This window comes from Anopheles funestus, chromosome 2RL (genome assembly GCF_943734845.2).
Source record: "Anopheles funestus chromosome 2RL, idAnoFuneDA-416_04, whole genome shotgun sequence".
Classification (NCBI taxonomy): domain Eukaryota; kingdom Metazoa; phylum Arthropoda; class Insecta; order Diptera; family Culicidae; genus Anopheles; species Anopheles funestus.
In genome coordinates, this window is record NC_064598.1 from 47445241 (window position 1) to 47452207 (window position 6967).

Below are 6967 nucleotides of genomic sequence, written 5' to 3' on the forward strand. Positions count from 1 at the left end.
GTACACGCGCGTGTATATATACACTACCGAGATGAAGCGCATTTTCGGAATCAGCTGTGCGGAGTGCTCTGAAAAACTGAACCCCGTTCCCTACTATACTGGTGGGGGAGGGTGGGTAGAAGGGTGTCCGGACGGGCGGGTGCTTGATGTCTGTGAGACGGTAAGTACGCAGCACGAGAGACGGTCGATTCTTTTGTTTCTTTATTATGTAAAAAAAAAACGCACAACCCCTATACCGTCCGTCCGTTTCTCACCATCTCACATACACTAAAGGCGTCTCCGTACGAGCAGCTCACGCTCCGAGTGAGCCGTGAGCAGGGGCGGCACACGGTGAATCAGTCTCGGGTGACGATAATCACGATACGGGCACGATTGATGGAATTGTGTGTTTTTCATCCCCTTTTGTTAGTTCAAAATTTTGTTCTCCTAAACATGTTTCGCTTCTGCTTCATATCCGCTCAAATATATGGATGGACTCGGAAAAACAAGGGGTAGTATGGTGTTCAATTTCTTTCACTCATTCGAACGGACCGCCACTCAGAAACAAAGCGTGCAGACTAAAGAGGAAATTGAGGAGAAAAAAAAACTGCTAAGACAACCACCGTTTCAGCACCACCCACCCTCCCCAAAACAGTTTCCGCCCCCTTGTCTAACACTGCAAAAGGTAAAAAAAAATCGTACGCAGTCGGTACGTAGCGAGTGCATTGTGGCAAAGCGATTTCTACACCAAACCGCAAGCACACAACACAACAGGCAGGCAAGCAATATTTAAAACTCAAGGAAAAACGCTACCTAACCTACCAAAAGCCGAACCGTCATTCGAAGGTCTGTCGAACTGGCTCGAACCGTGAAGATGATGATGATGATGAGCAGTGTGTGAAACACGCACGAGCGATGATAAATTCATGACACGGGCTCGCTCTTCCCATCGTACGGGAAAGAAGCAACCCAGAGAGTTACTTCACACTGTGTGTGAATTGTTTTTTTTCTTTTTCTTGTGTGTTGCACTCGTACACGGAAATTAAGCTGCGTACGCACCTTGTTTGCGGCTGATATAGTTAAGGTTGACGAAGACAAAGACAAAAGGGGGGCGAGAGAGAGAGAGAGATAGGGATGGGGATTTATTATAAACTGCACGCATCACATTTCTCCGTAAAACAAAACAAAAAAAGAAACAAGGAATCTCATACCAAGTGCGAAGAAAAAGCAAGGCCTACACTGATGGAAAACCACCACGTTTGTGACACTTGTTTTGACAGCTTCATAGTCCGCCCAACCGCTTGTTGTCGTTTGCTTGCTTGCTTGCTTGCGTGCGTGCGTGCGCGTGCACGTCAAATGCAATGCGAATTTCCACCACTAGTACAAACGCACCGCCGTACCTACAATGTTCCGTAGTGTTGTATTTGTATTTGGTTATAGATTCAGTGTACACACATTGTGCTTTTTTTTGTTGATCTGGTTCTACATTTATTCCTGCACCGCTCGCTCGAGCTTGAGTTTGTCGGGCTTCTGTTGACCAAAGTTCAATCATTATGCCTTCGCTGCTCCGTTTCCTAATGTTTCCCTTCCATCGTGCGCACCGTGTCCGTAGGGCACAAGAAGGAGAAACAGCTGGTTTGGCCAAGTCGACCAAACGCAGCACCCGAAAAGCGAACGGAGAAATAACGACACGTAAAAGTACAAGGAAAACCAGCAAACAAATCACAAACTCAAGGACAAGGGTGTGAAGGAGGAACGCGGCTCATGTTAAGCGCGCCTGCTTGCCACCTCCCCTCCTCCCCCTCCCCCCTTCCAACCTTCTTTCATAGGCGGAATTCTTTCATGTATGGTTTCTCGCTCTCTCACTCTCTCGCTCTCATTCTTCAAATCACTCACGAACGATTAGTGAGTAAGAAGGGGACCGTTCGTTCGTTTTTTTTTTGTTTTGTTTTCTTCTCCTCATTTGAACCCGTTTTATCACGCACCGAGCACGTTCGAGATGTGCATGCGTGTGTAATATGTGTGTGATAGTGCGTGCTACCGTGAGCATATGTTAATTATTCGTTATCACCACACATTCGGACACGGAGCAGTTTGGCGTTAAAGACGATCCGCTTTAAGTGAGACGAATGAGACTCATTAGCAGCAGGCGTTTTGCGGTTCTCATCGTTTTATAATACATAATACGTCAGCGCACGGTTGACAAGTTATGTTTCCGTATTTTTTTTTAATAGAAAAGGATATCGAAAAACAGAACTACATTATGTAGATTGTTTCATTCCTTCTTAATTTGCTAAATAACACTAACGTGATACTGTAATGATACGCTTCGATAAAGGTTGCTTTTTTTCTTCTTAACAACTTTACCGCCGAAAAAGGGTAAATTGTTTCCTTTGGAATATGTTAGAAGAAAGAAAAAGCACATAGCAAATGTTAACCAATGTGTACTTCGATTGTTTTAATACTATAGAACACCTCATAGTGATGAGTGCCGTACTTGGCTAGCAATCAAATAAACGAAAATCGGAAACGACTACGTATCGATGGCAACCAGGATATGCTTCCTCGGTCACTTTCGCCTTTCCTCTGTACCAACCTTGAACCAAACGTGCCAGCGTGAAAGAGAAAATGTAGGGGTGGAAAAAAAACGAAGAAGGTTCAGCAAATTATATGACAGCAGTGAGCACACCCAATCGTGATGAAAAAGTATCTCACCCGCAAACCCGCTCACACTCATCTCACTCCACGTGAAGCAGGCGATGATTCGCGGCGAGCGCACACAGTGGTGGTATGGGGGGAATTTGTTTTTGCTGTGATTGCTGCTGCTTCAAAATCGGACAGCCACCGAGATATCTGTTTCCTAACCATCGGAGGAAATGGGTGCGCATCTGTTTTTTTTACTTCCTCGTTCAGGGTATCGGTGCAAACTTGCCGTGAGGACCATTTCGTTTCGATTACGGCCAATTCTGTTTTTTTTTTTAAGGGAAACGAAGGATTCTTTAGGATATGCATTATTTCTCAGTACGGTTCGTACCGCTTTGCTCCATTCGAAACACGCAACACAAATCGATGTGCACAAACATATGTGTAAGACCCCTTACTCATAGTGGCAACTTAACACACACCGTAAAGCCCGTAGCATGCCGTAGAGTGTGTGGAGACATCAGAAACATAAAAAAGAACACCCCAAAAAATCCTCGCGTGTGGTAAAGGCACGTACAATCGTACGCGGCGCGATCCAACAAAATTTTGGTCTTTTTTGGCGGCGTTACGTTCGATACTGGGTACAGCCACTGCTGTACCTTAACATGTTGCCAGTAAAGTTGCTCGTTGAATAGCGGCCAGAGCGAACAACAGGGCACTGAGAACGTGGAGAGGTACATTATGATAGGAATGCCAGCTTTTTTTTAAACAACGCACACATTTACATACAGGAGCGCCACGGTAGGAGTCCTTTTGAAGGGTTTGCTTTAATATTTAAATGGCAACGTTTCGGAAAGCCTTTAACTATATTGGAACAGTTGTAGGGCGATGACTTTCTCTGCACCCCTTTAACTTAGATAAATGATCTTCAGTTCTTTATTCACAAAAAGGCGAACAGAAAACAAAAAATATTTCAAAAGGCGCGTCTACACGATGCCAATCTTTGATCGCCAATCTTACACATACAGTCATAGAAGCCTGTAACAAAAAGATTGGTAGGTGTTCTCGTGTTTTCACGATACCAATCTTTACCAGGCCCTCTTTCTTCTTCGTACTTCCAGCACAAATTAAAAGTGTCTGAAAAGATATGTTCTTCCATCAAAGTAACCGTTTCTTACCGAAGATTACAAGCGAAAGATTCCAGGCATCCACCAAAGTTGGTTAATCTTTTCAGGCGAAAAAGATTGCCCAACTCTGCTCGAATGCACCAATACATACAAAAAAGATTCGCAGAATGTGAAAAATCGAGCAGGAATCGTATCGTGTAGACGCGCCTAAACAGTTCTTTTTGTACCGAAAATTAGATCATGCTATTAACTTTACATGCATTCAAGTTCTTAATTGCTTTTCCTTTGAAATGAAGGTTTCATTTAAATGATCCACTACACGGACATGTTTTGCAATTTTAAAAAAAAAACTAAGCAAAATACCACATGTTGACCATTATTTTAAATATACTTTTAATTCCAAATTCAATTTGTCTCCATATTTCCATAACTATACATTTTATGTAAAAGTTTTACTTTAATAAAATCAAGGTTAATAATTTAATGCAACTTTACTAAAAATTTGAAGTCAATACAACAGATAAAAACGAGTATTTTTATACGTTACCACACATAAAAGCGCAAATACTTGTACAATATTCATGACATACCCATTGTTTGTATCGAAGTGAAGATGTAAAAATGTTTTAAATAATAAAAGTATGATTCGAAATAAAAAAAACACACAACTGTTTAGTATGAAACTGGTTTACAATTAAATTGAAGTCAAAATATGTTTTAGAATTAAATAAAAACGAATTTCAACATGAAAAAGCGCAAAATTTCATAAAAACTATATGACCTACTTAGGGTTGGTGGTTACCGAAATAAGGGTGCATTTTTGGTCATTGAAACAAAGGTTAATCTACTTAACTTTTTCACCTTTCAGAATATTATTGTACTTCGCTGAAAACATTGACTTAATTATTTACGTAACTAAGCTTGGTTAAAGAAACAATCGTATGTAAACCAAAAATTTTATTGTTTCACTCGCTCTCTCTTTCTCTCTCCCTCTCTTCATGCCATATTTATCGAAATACGATTTCTAATCCATTTGACACACGGTTGCATTTTCCTACGGGTTGCTGCTACTCAATTGTCCTCGCACTCATAAGGGCTCATTGTTGTACCTCGGGTACGTAAAAAGATGAATAAGAATTCTTTTCCAAATTTTCGCACACTTCCGTGCGGAGAATTCCACCCCAAAGTGTACAATACCGTCCCGGAGGTTTTATCCAAAAAGCGGATCCTGTTCAACTCGCGTGACTCAACCAAAAACCGGCCAATATCGTTCGTCAACAAGGGTTGTTCACTGTGCTCAGGCGCTCCTGACTGACCCGGGTTTACACGGGTACGGGATATTTGGAAGGAACGCAAACGGACGGCAGCAAGCACGTTGTGAATCATCGATCGACGACGACAACGAGAACGATCATGCATGATTGTGTTCTTTTACCCCAGACGAACACGGACGTTCTTTCCCATTGCTGTGTCGTCGTCGTCGTCGTCGCCGTCGTCTCCGTCGTCGTGTGACTAATGTATGACGATGCGCAAGGGAAGATGATGCGCACGTCACGCTCACTTCTCACCCGGTAGCGTGGACACGCGTCCGTGTTTGACGGTTTCTCACACCCGTTTCTCAACGATCTCACGGCCAGGGCCTGTTTGTTTGCATTTAAAGTGTTTTCCTTCCGTAGGTAGCGTGTCAACAAGATATCCGAGAGCGCCAGACACCATCGTAAGTGGATTAATTCTTCAAGGTGTAGTTCACTGTGGACATCCACCAAAATGAGGACTTATTTTGATAGATCACAATAAATTTTATGCGGGTTCCTAATCATTAATTGCATTAATCCAAAGTCCTTGGATTGCTTTGTGCAAAATGTCCACTATCCTCATCGGTGATTGCTCCTTAGACCCTGCAAGGACGACCTTATCAGCCAAAGTCCTTCAATACCGTCATTCTTTCTTTTCCTTTTATGAATCAACTTGGAGTGATAAAGGAATACACGGAAAACTATAGAAAATATCACTAGAAATTCCATTGCTTCCGTTAGCATATCCTCCTCAGAAACGGTCAAAGGTACAGGACAGCTCACTACCACCAACCGAATTTACCTTTCGGTTGTGTGCGTCCGGTAAGAAAAAGAAAACGAATCAACAAAGAAAAAATGATTTTCGAACCCTAATCATATGCTAAAGTGACGAGCAGGAACTGGATCGACGAGCATTAGATCAACCGATTTACCGAAGCACAGTCTGTAATGTGCGTCAACGCGCACAAGTCGCTTGGCAAACAACAAGGGACAAACCCCCGTGGTAACGTCACCATCGAAACATCACCCGACAAAGCAAATCCGATCAAGCGTCCATCTTGCGCGGTGGTATGGCGGAATAGGCACAAAAAAACAACAACAAACAAACACAACAATATCCCGAAAGAACTCCCCCTTCGTGTTTTTTTCTTTTCTTTTTCGTATGTGTATACGTGCGGGATGGTGTCGATGGTTAAATACAGCAACAAATGGTTCGCGAGTCGGCATTCGCATATGTAGATCAATGTCAAATAATATGAAGCTTTTTCAGGTTATGTGGCGCACACCAACGGGCGGGGGAGGTGCGGACGATGATGCATATGAAAGATTGTTGAGGGTGTTAATGGAGGTGGTGGGGAAGGGCGGGTAAGGGGTGGTGGTTACGGTTTGACGTAAGCGTACACAGCGCTCTGCCGATCTGTGCAGAGTAGGATTTCTGCGCTTCTATCACTATTTTTATTTCCTTTTCTTTCATTACTAATTTTGCCCTCATCTCTCGCTCTCTCTCTCTCTCGTTTTATATAACTCTTTCTTTCATGAACATTTGAGCTGAAAGCAATCGTACTACTAAGCATTGAAGAAGGGATAGTTAACAAGACTCAACCGTAGAAGAAAAAAAAATACAATAACTCTGCAGGTTATAGCTAGAAGAAGTGAAAACCATAGTCTGGGGTAAGTTATGGACAGGAAGGGGTCTCAACACTTACCCTTATTGTTGTTGTTGGTTCGCCGAATGCGAAGGTATGGCAGACACAATTAAATAAGGTCGTTAGCGTTATTCTGCTACCCAGTTACTGCAGTGTATAGTGCGCACGATTCCTGTGTCTGAACGAGATCATCAACGTGCATGATGACAGAAGACAAAAGCAGTTAAGAAAAAACAAAATAAAAGTTACAGGCGCACTCAACACGCGCACAAAAATT